A 22883-nucleotide genomic window follows, 5' to 3' on the forward strand; every position below is an offset into this window, starting at 1 on the left:
CCTCTACACTGTCCCATCAAACTCCCAGGTCAGGTGCAGCACAGGTTAGGTACAGTGTAGCGCTCCCTCTACACTGCCCATCAAACGCCCAGGGCAGGTACAGCATGTGTTCGGTACAGAGTAAAGCTTCCTCTATACTATTCCTTCAAAAGCTTCCAGGGGCAGGTCTCTCTACTCTCCCATTAAACAATCCGGGGGTAGGTACAGCATGGGTTAGATACAGAATAACTCTCCCTCGACACTGACCCATTAAAGACTCCCATGGCAGGGACAGCACATTATCACATTGCTGCTTGTAGAGGAGGGAGGGAGCAGGAAGCAGCGCGAGCCTTTCCAGGAGGGTGACTGGGTGATGTCACCAGAACCCAGGTTGCCGATTGGAGCATGGACAGGATCATCGGCGGGGCCCAGATACAGCAGCAGAGGAGGGGCGAGAGATCAAAGAGCGACATGATCAGGGCCCAGGAGAGGCGTGAGTTCGGGATCCAGAAGAGGTGAGGGTCCAGGGGCAGTATGGGTCAGTCCACACTGCGATCAATGGACAATATGAGTCTGTATGTAAACTAGGTCTGTGCAGCAGAGCTGGTCTCCAGTAGTCTTGGTTAACACTTGCCACTGGACCAAGACCTTGCTCTGTCAAGCCTGTGTGGTGGCTGGTGTGTAACAGCCACCCCATGTTAAAATAATCCACCCTTCAATATCTAGTTTGCGACCTGGAATATCAGGTTCCTCATTCATGCACCGGTGAACTCATCCCTCTGGTGTGAAGTGGGTCACCCTCGATATGAGGGACTGCTGAATACTATACTAATACTATACTACCGCTGTCACTCTGACCTCTCCGTCCTCGGTCTCCTGCACTGTACCAGTGAAGCTCAACGCAAGCTCGAGGAACAGCACCTTATCTTTTGTTTAGGCACTTTACAGCCTTCTGGACTCAACATCGAGCTCAACAATTTCAGACCATAATCTCTGCCCACATTTTGTTTCATTTCCTCGCACAGTTTTTTTTACAAAAACTCCCCCGCCCCCTTTTTATTTTTATTTTGTTTCTCTCTGTGTTCCATGGCAGCTGGTAATTATTCTGACAGTCACGCCCTCCCTAGACTCATCTTTTGTTTCCTAACTTGTGCTATTGCCATCTCAATTCGGCCCATCATCCCCTTTATCTCTCAAATCTCTCCTGCCTCCCACACTATCACAGACCCCTCCCCATCCCCCTCCCATCCCATTTCAGGGCCCCAGCACTTCCTTAAGAATCTGTTACATTTCAAACTATTGCCTGTTCTGACGAAGGGTCATCGACCTGAAACGTTAATTCTGTTTCTCTCTCCACAGATGCTGCCAAACCTGCTGAGATTTCCAGCATTTTCTATTTTTGATTTTGTCTTAGTGTCGAACTGCACGCAGCCAGAGTTAGCGGTGAAAACTGGGAGTGGAGCATGAACTGTCTTGAGGCATGCGATGTGTTTGGATTTCAGCACAGGGAGGGGGGGAGAGTGTGTGGGGTGGGGATTTACAGCTTTGGAGGAACAAGAGAGTGGATGTTCCATAGAAACTAGAATTGTCTGTTCTGAATTTTTTCTGTCCTGTACTTACAGTGATGAATTCTGTAATCTCCTTTTACAGTGTATTAGAAGGGGAGGATTTGCAGACGGGAAACTCAAAGAAAACATCACATCAATTCGATTCCTCAGGACCCGATTATCATCTGCCTTTGAGTGTGGAAGGAAAAATATTTGTCTGTTCTGTCGCTGGGAACAGGTTTCAAACATTAGTGAGACTGGAAAAGCACCGAGACACACACACCCGAGTGAGAGTGTTCCAGTGCACTGACTGTGGAAAGAGCTTTAACCAGTTACACGGCCTGAAAAAACATCACTCCATTCACAGCGGGGAGAAACTGTACACGTGTTGTGTGTGTGGACCAGGCTTCAACTGATTGTCCAACCTGGGGAGACACAAGGACACCCGCACCATGGGAATGTGGAGACTGTGGAAAGGAATTCAATTCCCCATCTGAGCTGGGAATTCATCGATGCAGTCACACCAGGGAAAGGCCGTTCAGTTGCTCTCAGCGTGAGAAGGAATCAATTCGGTCATCCCACCTACTGACACACCAGCGAGGTCACAAGTGACTGCAGGGGTTAGATTCTGCTATTTTTGATGATAACCCCTACAACTGGGCTGGTGTTTAATATTTTGATGTTTCAAAATAACACAATGTGTCGATATTTGATATCGGGTAAGAGGAGACTACTTGATGTCCTGTTACTGACTCTTCAACTTTGGGCCTTTTCTACTTTCTAACTCGAGATTAGGTCAGCTCTCAAGCCTTCGGTTACTCTCAGGGACAAGTCCCAGCTCCTCGTACCTTCCGAGTGCCTCTCCTAGCCTTGAGTGCCAGGGATGGTATTGGTAACATGCCCAGGATCACTAAACACAAAACCCAGTCTGTTAATCACTTTAAGGACATAAGAAATAGAAGCAGGAGTAGACCATTTGATCCCTGCTCCACCACTTAATAAGATCATGGCTAATCTGATCTTGGACTCTGCTCCACTTCCCTGTCCGCTCCCCATAACCCTTTACTTCCCTATCGCTCAAAAATCTGCCTATCTCCGCCTTAAATATATTCAATGACCCAACCTCCACAGCTCTCTGGGGCAGAGATTTCCACAGATTTATGACTCAGTGAGAGAAGAAATTCCTCCTCATCTCAGTTCTCAATTCTTAAACTTTGCCCCCTAGTTCTCGATTCTCCCACCATTGGAAACATCCTCTCTGCATCTGCCTTGTTGAGCCCCCTCAGTACCTTATATGATTCAATAAGATCACCTCTCATTCTTCTAAACTCCAATGAGTATAGGCTCAACCTTTCTTCATAAGATAGCCGCTTCATTTCATGAATCAATCTAGTGCATCTTCTCTGAACTGCCTCCAATGAAAGTATATCCTTTCTTAAATACGGAGACCAAAACTGTACGCAGTACTCTAGGTGTGGCCTCACCAATGCCCTGTACAGTTCTGGTAGAACATCTCTGCTTTTATACTCTATCCCCTTGCAATAAAGGCCAACATTCTATTTTTCTTCCTGATTACTTGCTATACCTGCATGCTAACCATTTGTTTCATTCACAAGGACCCCCAGGTCCCTCTGTACTGCGGCATTTTGTAATGTCTCTCCAGTTAAATTATAATTTGCTTTTTTATTTGTCCTGCCAAAGTGGATAACCTCACATTTTCCCACATTATACTCCATCTGACAAATGTTTGCCCACTCACTTAGCCTGTCTATATCCCTTTGCAGATTTTTTTGTGTTCTCCTCACAGCTTGCTTTCCCATCCATCTTTGTATTATCAGCAAACTTGGCTACATTACACTTGGTCCCTTCATCCAAGTCATTAATATAGATTGTAAATAGTTGAGGCCCCAGCACCGATCCCTGTTAACGTCTGCCAACCTGAAAATGACCCATTTATCCCCACTCTCTGTTTTCTGTTAGCTAGCCAATCCTCTATCCATGCTAATATATTATCCCCAACACCATGAGATTTTATCTTGTGCAATAACCTCTTATGTGCACCTTATCGAATGCCTTCTGGAAATCCAAATACACCGCATCCACTTTTTCCCCCTTATCCATCTGCGTGTTAGATCCTCAAAGAATTCCAGCAAATTTGTCAAACAACTAACTTTGCTTTTCCAAATGTCATTTCAGCTACTGGACTTAATGTATGCCCCACAGCATCTCTCTCACCTTCGATGTGTGAATGGATATTCACGCCTGCAAACCTGGTTTCAATTTAAATTTGAATCCACTCAGCAAAATGTATTTTTAAAAATATGTACAAGTAAACCAATCACATCAAATAATTGGCAAAGGTTTAGAGTGAACAAGATGAACAAGTAAACACATCACGACCCAATAATCCATCTCTATATTCACAGGAGAAAGTCTGTTATCGATCTCCTCGAATGGACACAATACAGAAAGATCCCAACTCCTAAGGACATCGAGAATCTTTCAAATCCTGACTGGTACAATCTGTCGTTTTCCTTTCAACTGAAGATGAGAGGGCTGGAGAGTAGGGGTAAGAGAGGAGTTGTGGTGAGGGGTTGGAGTGTAGGGGTGAAGGAGGGGTTGGGGTGTAGGGGTGAAGGAGGGGTTGGGGTGAAGGGGGTGAGGAGTTGCTTTTAAAGCTCTTCTCACAGTCAGAACATTTAAATGGTCTCCTATTGGTGTGAACAACTTGGTGTGCAGTGAGATTGCATGACTGAGTGAATCTCTTCCCACACACACAGCAGGTGAACCGCCTCTCCCCAGTGTGAACTCGCTGGTGTTTCAGCAGACTGGATGACTGCATGAAACCCTTCCCACACACACAGCAGGTAAATGGTCTCTCCCCAGTATGGATACGCTGGTGAGCCAGAAGGTTGGATAAAATAGTGAATCCCTTCCCACACACGGAGCAGGTGAACGGCCTCTCCCCAGTTTGACTGCGTCGATGAGTTTCCAGCAGGGACGGGGAACGGAATCCCTTTCCACAGTCCTCACATTCCCACGGTTTCTCCATGATGCGGGTGTCCTTGTGTCTCTCCAGGTTGGATGATCAGTTGAAGCCTCGCCCACACAGAACACGTTTACAGTTTCTCCCCGCTGTGAATGGTGCGATATTTATTCAGGCTGTGTAACTGATTAAAGCTCTTTCCACAGGCAGTGCACTGGAACACTCTCACTCAGGTGTATGTGTCTTGGTGCTTTTCCAGTCACACTGATGTTTGAAATCTTTTCCCACAGGCAGAACAGAGAAACATTTCTCCTTCCACATTCAAAGGCCAGTGATATTCATCTTGCCGTGGATCGAGTGACTGTCAGATCATGGTAATATTTGGTTTGCGTTTCCCATCTGCAAATCCTCCCCTTTTAATCCCCTGTAAAAGGAGTTTACAAAAATAATCACTAAGGACAGGATAGAAATTCAGAACAGTTAATTCTAGTTTCTGTGGTACACACATTCCTGTCTGGTTTCCCCACAGCTGTAAATCCCTGTCACACACACTATCCCTACTTCCCGTGCTGAAATCCAACCCCATTACATCATCTCCAACATTTTTTCCTTGCTGAAGGTGCTGACTCTGGCTGGGTTCAGTTCTACACTCACTGGTTCCCTGTCCCTCTCCTCCCCTCCCCTGAAGGTGCTGACTGGCTGGGTTCAGTTCCACACTCACTGGTTCCCTGTCCCTCTCCTCCCCTCCCCTGAAGGTGCTGACTCTGGCTGGGTTCAGTTCCACACTCACTGGTTCCCCGTCACTCTCCTCCCCTCCCCAGAAGGTGCTGACTCTGTCTGGGTTCAGTTCCACACTCACTGGTTCCCCCTCCTTGTCCTCCCCAGAAGGTGCTTACTCTGTCTGGGTTCAGTTCCCCATTCACTGGTTCCCCCTCCCTCTCCTCCCCTGAAGGTGCTGTTTCTGTCTGGGTTCAGTTCTACACTCACTGGTTCCCCTCCTCTCCTCCCCTGAAGGTGCTGACTCTGGCTGGCTTCTAGTTAGGCCACAGCTAGAGTACTGCATGCAGTTCTGGTCACCACATTACAGGAAAGATATGATTGCAGCAGAGAGGGTACAAAGATTTATGAGGACGTTGCCTGGACTGGAGAATTTTACCTCTGAGGACAGATTGGATAGGGTGGGGTTGTTTTCTTTGGAACAGAGGAGGCAGAGGGGAGACCTTATTGAGGTGTATAAAATTATGAGGGGCCTAGATAGTGTGGACAGGAAGGACCTATTTCCCTTAGTAGAGGGGTCAATAACTTGGGGGCATAGATTTCAATTAATTGGTCAAAGGTGTAGATGGGATTTGAGGAGAAGTTTTTTCATCCAGAGGATGGTGGGAGTCTGGAACTCACTGCCTGAAAGGGTGGTAGAGACAGAAACCGTCATAGCATTTAAAAGTACCTGGATATGCACTTGAGAGGCCTAGATAAAGTGGATAGGAAGGACCTCTTTGCCTTGGCAGAATGGTCAATAACTCGTGGGGTATAGAATTAAAGTACTTGGAAGAAGGATTAGATGGGAGACCTAATTGAGGTGTATAAAATTATGAGGGCCTGGATAGAGTGGATAGCAAGGACCTATGTCCCTTAGCAGAGGGGTGAGCTGTGGTTCAGTGGGTAGCACTCTCATCTCCGAGTCAGAAGGTTGTGGGTTCAAGTTCGACTCCAGGAACTTGAGCACAAAAACTGTAGGCTGACACTGCAGTGCTGAGGAGCCATCTTTCGGATGAGGCATTAAACCGAGGCCCTGTCAACTCTCTATTTGGTGGATGTAAACGATCCTATTTTGAAGACCAGGGGAGTTATCCCTGGCATCCTGGACAATATCCCTCAATCAAAATAACAAAACGTTTATCTGGTCATTATCACGTTGCTGTCTGTGGGATCTTGCTGTGCACAGATTGACTGCCGCGTTTCCCACATTACAACAGTGACTACGCTCCAACAGAACTTCATTCTCTGTGAAAAGCTTTGAGGCGTTTGCTGGTTGTGAAAGGCGCTATATAAATATAAGTCTTTCTATTTTGTGCCGTTACTTCCAGGGTTAAGGACCGAGAGCTGTACAGTGGGATCAGGCTGGAGAGCTCTGTGCCGGCCGGCAGGGACACGATGGGCCGAATGGCCTCCTTCTGTGATGTCACTGTCTGGGGTTCTATGACGTCACAGGTCTCACCAGCAGTCGCACTGCCTGATGGGTGACTGATAGCCCAGAGTCCGCGCCTGCGCACCGGGAACTGCGTCCCGCACAGCGCCGCCTCTCGGTCAGCATCGGTAACAGCAGCGCACGCCCAGCGGACAGGAACAGCCCCCCCACACTGGGAGCTGCGCCTGCGCGATCGGGTCCTGTGGCGCGGGGCCTTCCGGGGAAAGGTGTTTGTGTCCGTTAAAGAGCCGCGATCGGTGACGTAAAGTGAGTTTTCTCCGCTCCGATTGGGTAGAGAATGGCGCGGGGGGGAGGGGGAGAATAAAGGCAAATCCAAACCTGAGAGTCCGCACATCCGGGTCCCCGACACACGTCACACAGTCTGGCGGAGCGCGCTCGAGGGACACGTGACCCGGGCCCACGGCCTGATTGACGGGAGCTTCCGACCAATGGGGAGCGAGCGGGGCGGGGCTGGAGGAGCGAGCCGGCGGCGGGTCCTCCAACCAATCGGGGAGCCCGAGGGGCGGGACCTGTGCCGCTGATTGGCTGAGCCGCAACAACAACAACTGGTATTTACACACGTCACAAAAGGCGGGAAGGCGCTTCCCAGCGCGCGGTGTGAGAGTGTTCCAGGACAAACACATTGGGCCCCGAGACACAACAATCAGTGAAGGCCGGGGAGCGACAGGCCGCTCACAGAGGCGGCTTTTAAACAGCGGCTTGTCGGGGGACACAGAGGGAGAGCTTCAGGGAGGGACTTCCCGAGCCTGGGGCCCAGGCAGCTCAAGGCACGGCCACCGCTGGTGGAGCCATTCTAATCCGGGATGGTCAAGGCCAGAGTTAGAGGCTGTCTCAGGGGGAGGGAGGGTCAAGGCCAGAGTTAGAGGCTGTCTCAGGGGGAGGGAGGGTCAAGGCCAGAGTTAGAGGCTGTCTCAGGGGGAGGGGGGTCACAGAGATAGGGAGGGTCAAGGCCAGAGTTAGAGGCTGTCTCAGGGGGAGGGAGGGTCAAGGCCAGAGTTAGAGGCTGTCTCAGGGGGAGGAGGTCACAGAGATAGGGAGGGTCAAGGCCGTGGAGGGATTTGTAAACCAGGAGGAGAATTCTGAAATCGAGGCGTTGCTTAACCGGGAGCCAATGTCGGTCAGTGAGCGCAGGGGTGGTGGGTGAAAACTGGAAGTGGAGGAGAAACAGTCTGGAGATGTGCGATGATTTGGATTTCAGCACAGCAGGAGGGACAATGTGTGGGACAGGGATTTACAGCTTTGGAAGAACAAGAGAGGAAAGAATGTTCCATGGAAACTAGATATGTCTATTCTGAATTTCTGTCTTGTACTGACAGTGATGATTTTTGTTATCTCCTTTTACAGGGTATTAGAAGGGGAGATTTTCAGACAGGAAACACAAACCAAACATCACGTCAAGATCTGACAGAGTCAATCAATTCATCAGGACCTGAATATCATCGGCCTTTGAAAGTGGAAGGAGAAATGTTTGTGCTGCCTGTGGGAAATGATTTCAAATATCAGTGTGACTGGAAAAGCACCGAGACGCACACACCCGAGTGAATGTTCCAGTGCACTGACTGCGGAAAGAGCTTTAACCAGTTCACAGCCTGAAAAACATCGCACCATTCACAGCACGGAGAAACTGTAAACATGTTGTGTGTGGGCGAGGCTTCAACTGATCATCCAACCTGGAGAATCACAAGGATACCCACACCCTGGTGAATCCGTGGAAATGTGGTGACTGTGGGAAGGTATTCAGATCACCGTCTGAGCTGGAAATTCATCGACGCAGTCACACCTGGGAGAGGTCGTTCACCTGCCCCGTGTGTGGGAAGGAATACACTCATCATCCCAACTTGTAACTCACCAGCGCGTTCACACTGGGGAGAGACCGTTCACCTGCCCCGAGTGTGGGCAGCGATTCACTCAGTCATCCCACCTGCTGAAACACCAGCGAGTTCACACTGGGGAGAAGCCATTCACCTGCCCCGAGTGTGGGCAGCGATTCACTCAGTCATCCCACCTGCTGAAACACCAGCGAGTTCACACTGGGGAGAGACCGTTCACCTGCTCTGAGTGTGGGAAGGGATTCACTTGTTCATCCGACCTGCTGAAACACCAGCGAGTTCACACTGAAGAGAGACCGTTCACCTGCTCTGAGTGTGGGAAGGGATTCACTTGTTCATCCGACCTGCTGAAACACCAGCGAGTTCACACTGAAGAGAGACCGTTCACCTGCTCTGAGTGTGGGAAGGGATTCACTTGTTCATCCGACCTGCTGAAACACCAGCGAGTTCACACTGAAGAGAGACCGTTCACCTGCTCTGAGTGTGGGAAGGGATTCACTTGTTCATCCGACCTGCTGAAACACCAGCGAGTTCACACTGAAGAGAGACCGTTCACCTGCTCTGAGTGTGGGAAGGGATTCACTCAGTCATCACACCTGCTGAGGCACCAGCGAGTTCACAAGTGACTGCAGGGTTTGGAATCTGCTGTTATTGCTGCTGTTAATCACATCTCGACTGAACCATGTTCATTCTGACAGTTGGGGTTTGTTTCTGCTGATGTTAATAACCCTATAACTGGGCTGATCTTTAATATTCTGGATATATTGCTGATTGTGTTCTCGGGGCTGCAGTGTCCATTTAAGAAATGCTGTGTGTTATCTTTCCCCTTAATTGAGCAACTCTCAACAGAAATTTAGTTCTCAAAAAAATTATGAACTTTTACGTTAATCCGAAATTGATCTTTGTTACAAATCTACAATAGTGTGTGAAAGTTTCCACTGAATAAAATCTCCAATTAGAAAGAGCTTACTGACAATTCTTACTGACTTGCACATTACACACACAGTGGCCCCTCCATTATCCACCAGAAAGAAGGGGAATGGGAATTGGTGGGGAATCAGTGTCCCCAAATGTTGTCCCTCCCGTCTGGTGTAGCAATTCCCTCAGCACGGGAATGGAGACAAGTCCAGACCAAAACTGTGTGCAGTACTCCAGGTGTGGTCTTACCAACGCCCTGTACAGGTGTAGAGGACTTCCCTACTTTTATACTGCATCCCCCTTGCAATAAAGGCCAGCATTCCATTTGCCTTCCTGATTACTTGCTGCACCGCATAAGGAGCGGCATGCAGCCCAGGGTGCAGCATGGGGGCCCTGACCGAGAAATCATCAGCGGCAGGTCTGGGCCATAAAAGGAGCGGCGTGCGACCCAGGGAGCCACTACAAGGTCCAGCGTGAGCTGGTGCAGGGGGGTGACAGCAGCGAGGTCCAAATCGGTGATTGGAGTGTGGGCAGATGCAGCAGGAGCAGCGAGAGACTGTGGAGGTATGTGATCGGGGCGCAGGGGAGGCGTGAGTTCAGGGCCTGAGACCTGGGGCAGTATGGGCCAGCCCACACTGCGATATGTGTGCACGCGAGGTCCCTGCAGCAGAACTGGTCTCTAGTTGTCTTGGGTAATCCTTGCCACTGGACCAAGACCTAGCTCTGTCAAGCCACACAGCCACCACACGTTAAAAAAAATCCACGCACAGGCATCTTCCACCCTCCAGGATGTAGTTCGGGTTCTTTATGCGAAACACCTGTGAACTCGGCCTTTTTTTTGGCATGGAAGCAAGTCATCCTCGTTTCGAGGGACTGCCATGATGATGATGATAATCACATCTCGACTGAACCATGTTCATTCTGACAGTTGGGGTTTGTTTCTGCTGATGTCAATACCCCTATAACTGGGCTGGACTTTAATATTCTGAATATGTTGCTGATGGTGTTCTCGGGCCTGTAATATCCATTTAAGAAATGCTGTGTGTTATCTTTCCTCTTAATTCAGTAACTTGCAACAGAAATTGGTTTGCAATGAAATAAAGAACTTTTACTTTAATCCTAATTAATTTTTGGTACAAAATCTACAATAGTGTGTGAACCTTTCCACTGAATAAAATCTCCAATTCGAAAGAGCTTGCTGACAATTCTTACTGACTTGCACATTACACACAGTGGCCCCTCCATTATCCACCAGAAAGGGGAATGGGAATTGGTGAGGAATCAGTGTCCCCAAATGTTGCCCCTCCCGTCTGGTGTTGCAATCCCCTCAGCACGGGAATGGAGACAAGTCCAGACCAAAACTGTGTGCAGTACTCCAGGTGTGGTCTTACCAACACCCCGTACAGTTGTAGCAGGACTTTTCTGCTTTTATACTCCATCCCCGTTGCAATAAAGGCCAGAATTCCATTTGCCTTCCTGATTACTTGCTGTACCTGCATGCTATCTTTTTGAGTTTCATGTACAAAAAGCCCCAGATCCATCTGTACTACAGCATTTTGTAATTGTCCCCATTTAAATAATTTAAAAACATTTTTTCCTACCAAAGAAGATAACCTGACATTTTACCAGATTATAGTCATCTGCCAGATTTTTGCCCACTCACTGAACCTATTTATATCCCTTTGTAAATTCATTGCATCCTTTTCACAACTTACTTTCCCACCTATCTTTGTATCATCAGCAAATTTGGCTGCATTACACTCGGTCCCTTCATCCAAGTCATTAATATCAATTGTAAATAATTGAGGCCCCAGCACTGATCCCTGTGGCACCCCACTAGTTACAGTTTGCCAACCTAAAAATTATCCATTTATCCTGACACTCTGTTTTCTGTTAGTTTGCCAATCCTCTATCCATGCTGATATATTACCCCCAACCCAGTGAACTCTTAGCTTGTGAAGTAACCTATTGTGTGGCACCATATGGAATGCTTTCTGTGAATCCAAATATACAACATCAACTGGTTCTCCTTTACGCACTCTGCTTGTTACATCCTCAAACAACTCCAGCAAATTTGTCAAACATGATTTCCCTTTCATAAAACCATGCTGACTCTGCTTGACTGCAATATGATTTTCTAAATGTCCTGCTTCTACTTCCTTAATGCTGGACTCCAGTATTTTCTCAATGATAGAAGGCAGGCTAACTGGTCTATAGTTTCCTGCTCTCTGTCTCCCTCCTTTCTTAAATCAGGCTGTGACATGTGCGGTTTTGCAATCCGCTGGGACCTCCAGAATTCAGGGAATTTTGGTAGATTACAACCGATGCATCCAATATTTCTGCAGCCACTTCTTTTAAGACCCTGGGATGCATGTCATCAGGTCCAGGGGACTTGTCCACCTTTAGTCCCATTAGTTTGATTAGTACTTTATCTCTAGTGATAGTGACTGTTTTAAGTTTGCTCCACCCCCACACCCCGCAATAGCTCCTTGATTATCAACTGTTGGGATGTTTTTAGTGTCCTCTACTGTAAAGACCGATACAAAATATTTGTTTAAAGTCTCTGCCATTTCCGTGTTTCCCATTATTAATTCTCCAGTCTCATCTTCTCAGGGACCAATGTTTACTTTAGCTACTCGTTTCCTTTTTATATACCTGTAGAAATTCTTACTGTTTCTTTTTATATTTCTTGCTAGTTTGCTCTCATCAGCTATCTTTTCTGTCTTGATCATTTTTTAGTCGTCCTTTGCTGGTTTCTAAAAATGTCCCAATCCTCTGGCCTCCCACTGTCCTTTGCAACATTGTATGCCTTTTTCAATTTGATACCATCCTTTACTTCCTCAGTTAGCCAGGGATGGTTCATCCTTCTCTTAGCATCTTTATTTCTCACTTGAATAAATCTTTGCTGAGAGTTATGAACTATCTCCTTAAATGTTTGCCATTGCATTTCTACAGTCTAACCTTTGAACATATTTTCCCAGTCCACTTGGTGTCAGTGACAAGGGTTGGTTTATATCACATGGGAGGAGATTGGTGTCAGTGACTGTGGGGTTGGTTCAACCTTCTTTGACCTGACCAAGGCCTTTGACACTGTCAACAGTGAGGGATTATGGAGTGTACTCTGAAAATCCGGCTGTCCATATGCCCAATACGAGACTCCCAAAGCAAGCGCTCTGCTCGGAGCTTTGACATGGCAGGGACAAAGGGTGGGTGGGGCTTCAGGGTGTCTCAGTTTGATTGGACCACATGTTTGTGCCCAGGTCAGTGGCCCCCGAAAGGGAGCTTTGTGCTGATTGTTGTCTGGTGACCCTGGGCTAGCCCGGGCTCACCCTATTGGGCCAGCCCTGGCTCACCCTATTGGGCCAGCCCTGGCTCACCCTATTGGGCCAGCCCTGGCTCACCCTATTGGGCCAGCCCTGGCTCACCCTATTGGGCCAGCCCTGGCTCACCCTATTGGGCCAGCCCTGGCTCACCCTATTGGGCCAGCCCTGGCTCACCCTATTGGGCCAGCCCTGGCTCACCCTATTGGGCCAGCCCGGGCTCACCCTATTGGGCCAGCCCGCGCTCACCTTCTTGGACTAGCCCAGCACACTCTCTTGCACCAGCACAGGCTCGCCCTATTGAGCCAGCCCGGCAGAGAAAATCAGTAGCTCATTCATTTTATTCTCACTCTCTGCACAGCAGGTGCAGAACTGAACCAAACCATGTAAGCTGAAAATGCATCGTCACAGTCACACTGGGGAGAGGCTGTTCATCTTGTCTGAGTGTGGGAAGGGATTCACTCAGTCATCGAACATGCTGAGGCAGCAGAGAGTTCACACTGGGGAGAGGCCATTCACCTACTCTGTATGTGGGAAGGGATTCACTCTGTCTTCCAACCTGCTGAGACTCCAGCGAATTGACAAGTGACTGCAGTGTTTGGACTCTACTGTAATTGCTGCTGTTAATTGCATCCTGACTGAATCATGTTCATTCTGTCAGTTGGGGTTTGTTCTGCTGATGTGAATAACCCTATAACTGGGTTGGAATTTAATATTTTGATATTTTAAATAACAGAGTGTGTCGATATTTGATGTCTCCAAGATAAGAGGAGATTAATTTATGTCCTGTTACCGACTGTTCCATTTTGGGCCTTTTGTCCTTTCTAACTCTAGATTATTTCAGTTCTCATATCTTTGGTTACTCTCAGGAACAAGTCCCAGTACTCCTTACCTTCCAGAGTCCTTGCCTTGGTATCGAAGGAAGGCGTCGGTAACACGCCCGGGATCACTAAACACAAAACCCGGTCTGTTAATCACTTTCAGATACTGGACTTATTGTATGCCCCACAGCATCTCTTTCACCTCAATGTGTGAATGGAGCATCACGCCTGCAAACTTGGTTTCAATTTAAATTTAATCCACTCAGCAAATATATTTTAAAAATACGTACATGTAAACTGATCACATCAAATAATTGGCAAAGGTTTAGAGTCACCAAGATGAACAAGTAAACACATCACGGGCCAATAACCCAGCTCTATATTCACAGGAGAAAGTCTGTTATCTAACTCCTCGAATGTCAGTTGGTGAGATGAGACTGAATCACTTTATATACACAACAGCATCCATTCCCACTGACCCCACATTTACAGTGTTGAGTCAGGTGGGATCACCAGTCTCACAGGCTGAACGATTGGTTGAAGGTGCATCCACACACACAACATGTGTCCTGTTTCTCCCCGCTGTGATTGGTGTTTTTACAAAGGCTGATGATAAGGTGATCCTGATCAATCCGGGAATCTGTCAAATCTTGACACGATGATCAGTTTGAGTTTCCCAGCTGCAGATCCTCCCCTTCGAATACCCTGTAAATAAATGGTGGTTACAAACGTTGTTACACTATGTACAAGATAGAAATTAAGAACAGACAATTCTAGATTCTATCGAACATTCTGTCCCCTCTGAAGCTGTAAATTCCATATTCGAGACACTCTCCCTCCAGCCTCACTGTCTAAATTCAACATTCCTTTCAGCGTCTGAGATTTATTATCTCCAGAAAATGCTGAATCTGGCTGGGTGCAATTCCACAGACATTAGTTAACATCTAGTGCCTCACAGTCAGTCGACTCAGTGAGTGCCAGCAGGATTTCCACTGTGGTAGGCATCAGAGCCTCAAATCCTGTCCTCAAGTGACATCCACACACTTTCCAGTTGAGGCCCCTGGATCGATATGAAGAGCAGGGGCACTGGCTGATTTTTACTCTTATTTAGTCCAGTGGTACTGAGGAAAATTATAATCCCTGAACTGCTGCCTTGGCTGAGATCAGCTCACATCCCAGATCAAGGATCGAACTTGGACCTTCCCAGTCAGTACTGCAGTGTTCTAAAATTTGGGGGATTGGGGGAGGGTTAGAACAGAATATTTTGAAAAAATTTTACTCTACCTTTAACCAAAACCTCTCACACTGCACAATTCGGAACTCTTTCCAATTCTGCAAGCAAGTTACATGGATCATCAAAAACAGTGAGACATTTTAGAAAGGCTCAAGTCACTGAAATAGACAACTTTACAATCACTGCACAGTACAGAAGGGAGCGACTGTTAATGGGAGCTCTGTTAGTGAAGTCCTCCGACGCCCCAAGATAAACTGGACTGTCCCTTTAACTATAAATATGCAGAGAAAGGGGAGTCCCTGTCTCTTGAAATATCTGCCCCATTCCCCCAGGCAGTGGGAGGAGGAACAGCGCATGGTCTCTTTATTTTAGACTGTTTCTTAAACGATAAGGGGTTATGGGGACCAGGCGGGGAAGTGGAGCTGAGTCCATGAACAGATCAGCCATGATCTTATTGAATGGCGGAGCAGGCTCGAGGGGCCGTATGGCCTACTCCTGTTCCCATTTCTTATGTTCTTATGTACTCGCATTGTGACACCAAATCCAGGCACCACTTAAACTGAGACACCAAACCCAGGGACCACTTACATTGTGACACCAAATCCAGAAACCACTTACACTGAGACAGTAAATTCAGGGATCACTGATCATCATCATAGGCAGTCCCTTGAAATCGAGGAAGACTTGCTTCCACTCTAAAAGTGAGCCCCCAGTTAATTGTACCGTCCAATATGGGAATTACAGTCTCTGTCGCAGACGGGTCAGACAGTCACTGGAGGAAAGGGCGGGTAGGGAGTCTGGTTTGCCGTACACTCCTTCCGCTGCCTGCGCTTGTTTTCTGCATGCCCTTGGCGATGAGACTCGAGGTGCCCAGCACTCTCCCAGATGCTCCTCCTCCACTCAGGGTGGTCTTTGGCCAGGGACTCTTAGGTGTCAGTGGGGATGTTGTACTTTATCAAGGAGGCTTTGAGGGTGTCCTTGAAACGTTCCCTCTCAAAAACAGCAAAGAGAATTATGAAGTCAGAACATTTCGAAGGCAGAACATGCAGTAACCGCATTCAAAAAAGTGTTAAACAATATACAAAATAACGGATTTACAGTCTTTAGCAAGATAGTTCTTTCAAGGGTTGGTTGAAAGGAACGTCAGATGAGTGTAATGTGAGATACTCCGGTTCAGTCTATGGCACCAACAAGCCGTATACTCAAATGGAACAACCTTGGGACTTGATGTTGTAAAAGATTAACTGGGTGAGAAGTGAAATAATCCAGAGTAAGAAAAGGCCCACAATGGAACCGTCGGTAAGGGAACATTAATTAGTGTCCTCTTATTATGGAGAAATCAAATATTCAACACACTATGTTTGTAAAAAGCTGATTTATTCAATAGGATATTAATCTCCAGCTCACGTACAGGGCTTTATTAACATCAGCACAAAGTCTAACCGTGGTTCAGTGGCCAATGCAATCAGAATAAATGCTGCTCTGTGAACGAATGCAGTCCATCAATGGCGTGGGACGATACCCAGCATTCACCGCGGGAAGAATGTGCCGCACCCAGACGACAGCAGCTCAGTGCGCAGGCACGGGCCCTGACTGGGTTTGGAGCATGCGCGGTGCGTGTGATGGCGGACCAGACATGCAAAACATGTGCTTCGAAGAAACGATCCTTTTCAACGGGAAGCAGAGGAGCAATGGACCAGCGCCTCGCGGGGAAGGCTTCGTAAACAAGTGGTGCCCGCCGCAAGCCCTGAATAATAACGGGAATATCGGCGGTTGCAGCTTCGGGGCTTTCTCCCGGTCACAGGCCCAGGTTAACGGCGGCCATCTTTGTGCAGGAAGTCAGGTTCAACGCTCCGACATCTTGATTCAGTGAGTAGCAAAGCGCATGTGCGGCCATCTTGGTGCAGGAATAAAGTGAGTGATGTCAGTGTCTGTTTGCAACCGGGTCCTAGTGGGTAAAGGAATATTAGATATTTTATTCTCACTCTCCACACCTCGGATTTCTTACCATCTCCTAAAGGCGTTACTTAGTGCCGAGCTAACATGAGAAATAGGGGTAGGCCATTCGGCCTTTCGAGCCTGCTCCGCCATTTAATACGATCATGGCTGATCCGGTCATGGACTCAAGTCCACTTCCCCATAACCCCTTATCGGTTAAGAAACTGTCTATCTCTGTCTCAGATGTATTCAATGTCCCAGCTTCTACAGCTCTCTGAGGCAGCGAGTGCCATAGATTTACAACCCTCTGAGAGAAGAAATTTCTCCTTCTCACAGTTTTAAATGGGCAGCCCTTTATTCTAAAATTATGCTCCCTCGTTCTAATCTCCCCTATCTGTGGAAACATCCTCTCTGCTTCCACCTTGTCATCTTATTTATTTCGATAAGATCACCTCTCATTCTTCTGAATTCCAATGAGTAGAGGCCCAACCTTCTCAACCTTTCCTCATGTCATCTCCAGAATCAGACTAGTGAACATTCTCTGAACTGCCTCCAAAGCAAGTATATCTTTTCTTAAATACGGAAACCAAAACTGTACACAGGCCTTCCATTCGCCTTCCTGATCACTTGCTGGACCTGTATACTAACTTTTTGTGTTTCATGCACCAGGACCCCTCGGTCCCACTATACTGCAGCACTTTGCAATTTTTCTCCTTTTAAATAATAACATGCTCCTCGATTTTTTTCTGCCAAAGTGCATAACCTCATACTTTTCAACATTATACTCCATCTGCCAAATTTTTGCCCACTCACTTAGCCTGTCTATGTCCTTTTGCAGGTTTTTTGTGTTCTCTTCACATATTGCTAGTCCTTGTATCTTTGTATCGTCAGCAAACTTGACTACATTACACTCGGTCCCTTCATCCAAGTTGTTAATATAGATTGTAAATAGTTGGGCTCCCAGCACTAATCCCTGTGGCACCCCACTAGTTACTGATTGCCAACCCAAGAATGAACCATTTATCCCGACTCTCTATTTTCTGTTAGTTAACCAATCCTCTATCCATGCTAATATATTACCCCCAACCCCATGATCATTTATCTTGTGCAGTAACCTTTTATGTGGCACCTTGGCAAATGTCTTCCGGAAGTCCAAATACACCACATCCACTGGTTCCCCTTTATCCATCATGTTAATTATATCCTCAAAGAATTCCAGCAAATTTGTCAAATATGGCTTCCCCTTCATTTACGGTTTATGTCCCACACAAGTAACAAAAAAGCCCCAGAGCTGTTCACTCACTGGGTTAGAATCCACATGTACAGTCCTAGGGTTAGAATCCCCATGTCCAGACCCAGGGTTAGAATCACCATATACAGTCCCAGGCCTGGAATTCCCATATACAGTCCCAGGGTTAGAATCCCCATGTGGAGTCCCAGGGTTAGAATCCCCATGTGGAGTCCCAGGGTTAGAATCCCCATGTGGAGTCCCAGGGTTAGAATCCCCATGTACAGTCCCAGGGTTAGAATCCCCATGTACAGGCTCAGGGATCAGCGTGTTCTGCAACCAATCGCGGTGCTTGAGGGGTGGATCGTGAGTCGGCCTGTCAGGTGGGTCAGTATGAACCCGTTAAACAATTTATCCTTTAACATTTAAATCCTATTATGAGGCTCAGACACTTCAGTACCAAGTGGACTAGGTGTTTAAAGGTCAGTCAATTCCCTCTTTCCATGTCGCTGTTAGTTAAAGGTACAGAGATTGATTTCCCCTCATTATGCATTTGTAGTAGTTAAAGTAACATCCTTCCTGTTGGTAGTGAATCACATGCTGGGTGGGCAAGATGGCTGGTAGCATCAGCATTTAAAATACTCATCCTCTTGTTCAAATCTCTCCCCTCCCTTTCTCTATAATCTCTTCCAGCCCACTAACTCTCTTAATAGGCTGGGTTTGTTTTCTTTGGAACAGAGGAATCTGAGGGGATAACTTAATGTGTATAAAATTATGAGAGGCCTAGTTAGAGTGGATAGGAAGGACCTATTTTCCTTCGCAGAGGGGTTAACAACCAGTGGGCATAGATTTAATGTAATTGGTAAGAGGTTTAGATGCAATTTGAGGAGAAATTTCTGCACCCAGAGGGTGGTGGGGTCTGAAACTCACTGCCTGAAAGGGCGGTAGAGGCAGAAACCCTCACCACATTTATAAATATTTGGATGTGCACTTAAATTGCCATAACCTACAAGGCTATGGACCAAGAGCTGGAAAGTGGGATTAGGCTGGATAGCTCTTTGCCGACTGGTGCGGACACGATGGGCCGAAATGTTCTCCTTCCGTGCTGTAAATTTCTATAATTATATAATAAGCAGAAACAATCTTCAGTGTCAGAAAGGTCGGTAACCAGAGGACACGGATTTAAGGTGATTGGCAAATGAACCTGATGCTGCATGAGGGCATAAAATTAAGCTGTGAGTGGTTATGGCCTGGAACGCACTGCCTGTAAGGGTGGTGGAAGCAGATTCACACGTTACTTTTAAAAGGGATTTGAGTTGGAAAGATTTGCAGAGTTTTGAGGCAAGAACAGGGGAGTGGGATTAATGCCACAGCTGAGGAGAAGCAAGAGAGGAAAGAATATTCCAGATAAACTAGAACTGTCTGTTCAGAATTTCGATCCTGGCAGGGCAGTGCAGCTCAGTCCCATGGAATGTACATCCTGGGCAGGGTAGGTCAGTCCATGGAATGTACACCCTGGGCAGGGTAGGTCAGTCCATGGAATGTACACCCTGGGCAGGGTAGGTCAGTCCATGGAATGTACACCCTGGGCAGGGTAGGTCAGTCCCACGGAATGTACACCCTGGGCAGGGTAGGTCAGTCCATGGAATGTACACCCTGGGCAGGGTAGGTCAGTCCATGGAATGTACACCCTGGGCAGGGTAGGTCAGTCCCACGGAATGTACACCCTGGGCAGGGTAGGTCAGTCCATGGAATGTACACCCTGGGCAGGGTAGGTCAGTCCCACGGAATGTACACCCTGGGCAGGGTAGGTCAGTCCCACGGAATGTACACCCTGGGCAGGATAGGTCAGTCCATGGAATGTACACCCTGGGCAGGGCAGCTCAGTCCCATGGAATGTACATCCTGGGTAGGGTAGGTCAGTCCCATGGAATGTACACCCTGGGCAGGGTAGGTCAGTCCATGGAATGTACACCCTGGATAGGGTAGGTCAGTCCATGGAATGTACACCCTGGGTAGGGTAGGTCAGTCCATGGAATGTACACCCTGGGCAGGGTAGGTCAGTCCATGGAATGTACACCCTGGGCAGGGTAGGTCAGTCCCATGGAATGTACACCCTGGGCAGGGTAGATCAGTCCATGGAATGTACACCCTGGGCAGGGTAGGTCAGTCCATGGAATGTACACTCTGGGCAGGGTAGGTCAGTCCATGGAATGTACATCCTGGGCAGGGTAGGTCAGTCCATGGAATGTACATCCTGGGCAGTGTAGGTCAGTCCATGGAATGTACACCCTGGGCAGGGTAGGTCAGTCCATGGAATGTACACCCTGGGCAGGGTAGGTCAGTCCATGGAATGTACACCCTGGGCAGGGTAGGTCAGTCCATGGAATGTACACCCTGGGCCATGTGGGAAGTCCTCGATGACCATGTTGTGGGAAGTATCACCAGCTGGAGCAGCTCGAGCCCCGGGTTCTGGAGCTGTGCGGCTGCTAGCGTCACTGCAGTGCATCTGCGACGCTGAGAACTTCGAGGAAAGCACGGTTCAGCAGGTGGTCACCCCACAGCTTAAACGTGTGCAGGCATAGAGGGAATTGGAGACCGCCAGACAGAAAAGGAGGACTAGGCAGGTAGGGCAAGATTTCACTGACTCGCTAACCGCTTTTCAGTTCTGGATACTGGTGAGCACGATGGTTGCTCTGGGGAGTGCAGCTCACGCCAAGTCCACAGCACCATGGGTGGCTCAGCTGCACAGGAGAGAAGGAAGAAGAGTGGAAGAGCAATAGTGATAGGGATTTCAATAGTTAGGGGAACAGGCAGGTGCTTCTGCAGCTGCAGACGTGACTCCAGGGTTGGTATGTTGCCTCCCTGGTGCAAGGGTCAAGGTTGTCACTGAACGGTTGTATCATCAGCAAACTTGGCTACATTACACTCGGTCCCTCCATCCAAATCATTAATACAGATTGTAAATAGTGAGGCCCCAGCACCGATCCCTGTGGCACTCCATTAGTTACTGTTTGCCAACAGGAAAATGATCGATTTATCCTGACTCTGTTTTCTGTTCATTAGCCAATCCTCTATCCAAGCTATTCATTAACCCTAACCCGTGGACTTCTGGAAATCCAAATACACCATATCCACTGCTTCCCCCTTATCCACCCTTCTCGTTACATCCTCAAAGAACTCCACCAAATTTGTCAAACATGATTTCCCTTCCATGAAACCATGCTGACTCTGCTTGACTGAATTATGCTTTTCCAAATGTCCTACTACTGCTTCCTTAATAATGGACTCCAGCATTTTCCCAATGACAGATGTTAGTCTATAGTTTCCTGCTTTCTATCTGCCTCTTTTTTAAATAGGGGCGTTACATTTGCGATTTTCCAATCCGTTGGGACCTCCATAGAATCCAGGGAATTTTGGTAGATTACAACCAATGCATCCACTATCTCTGCAGCCAATTCTTTTAAGACCCTAGGATGCAAGCTATCAGGTCCAGGAGACTTGTCCGCCTTTAGTCCCATTATTTTACAGAATACTTCTTCTTTAGTGACAGTGATTTTTTTTAAGTTCCTCCCTCTCTATAGCCCCTTGATCTTCCATTATTGGGATGTTTTTAGTGTCTTCTACCATGAAGACCGACACAAAATATTTGTTCAAAGTCTCTGCCATTTCCATGTTCCCCATTATTAATTCCCCAGTCTCATCCTCTAAGGGACCAACATTTACTTTAGCCACTCGCTTCCTTTTTATGTACTTGTAGAAACTCTTGCTATCTGTTTTTATATTTCTTGCTAGTTTACTTTCATAATCTATCTACTCTCTCTTTATTATTGTTTTCGTCGTTCTTTGCTGGTTTTTAAAAATTTCCCAATCCTCTGGCCTCCCACTAATCTTGGCCACTTTGTATGCCATTGTTTTCAATTTGATACCATCCTTCATTTCCTTAGTTAGCCACGGAAGGTTATCCCTTTTCTTCAAGTCTTTCCTTCTCATTAGAATATATTTGTGTTGAGAGATATGAAATATCTCTTTCAATGTCTGGCCACTGCTCATCAACCGTCTTACACTTTAAATCTATTTTCCCAGTCCACTTTAGCCAACTTTGCCTTCATACCTTTGTAGTCTCCTTTATTTAAGCTTAGGACACTGGTTTGAAATCCAACTTCCTCACCCTCCAACTGAATTTGAAATTCTACCATGTTATGGTCACTCTTTCCAAGAGGATCCTTTACTCAGATCATTTATTAATCCTGTAAAAATTATGAGGACAGGTTGCACAGACTAGGCTTGTATTCCCTTGAATATAGAAGATTATGGGATGATCTAATTGAGGTGTTTAAGATGATTAAAGGAGTTGATAGGATGGATGGAGAGAAACTATTTCCTCTGGTGAAGGAGTCCACAACAAGGGGACACAACCTTAAAATCAGAGCCAGGCCGTTCAGGGCTAATGTCAGGAAACGCTTCCTCACACTAATGCTGAGCGGCTGTTTCTCTTGGCTCGAGAGTCCAGAACCAGGGATCAGAGTCTCAGAACAAGGGGTCGGCCATTTAGGACTGAGATGAGGACAACTTTCTGTACTCAGAGGGTTGTGAATCTTTGGAATTCTCTACCTCAGAGGACTGTGGATGCTGAGTATATTCAGGGCTGAGATAGAGAGCTGTTTGGAATGAAAGGAATCCAGGGATATGGGGATAGTGCGGGAAAATGGAGCTGAAGTACAAGATCAGCCTTGATCTTATTGAATGACGCAGCAGGCTCGAGGGGCTGTATGGCCTACTCCTGCTCACATTCTTATGTTCTTAAAAGGTAGTAGAAATTTGGAACTCTGTTCCCCATAAAACGTAGACTGGGAGCCACTTGAAAATTCCAA

The 22883-nt window shown here is 47.2% G+C and overlaps 1 pseudogene; it reads left to right on the forward strand.

The window, feature by feature from the left end:
• The first annotated feature begins 384 nt into the window (after positions 1–384).
• The window catches only part of LOC139243034 (zinc finger protein 850-like), a 31894-nt pseudogene continuing 9395 nt past the window's right edge, over positions 385–22883 (forward strand).

This window comes from Pristiophorus japonicus, unplaced genomic scaffold (genome assembly GCF_044704955.1).
Source record: "Pristiophorus japonicus isolate sPriJap1 unplaced genomic scaffold, sPriJap1.hap1 HAP1_SCAFFOLD_158, whole genome shotgun sequence".
NCBI lineage: Eukaryota > Metazoa > Chordata > Chondrichthyes > Pristiophoridae > Pristiophorus > Pristiophorus japonicus.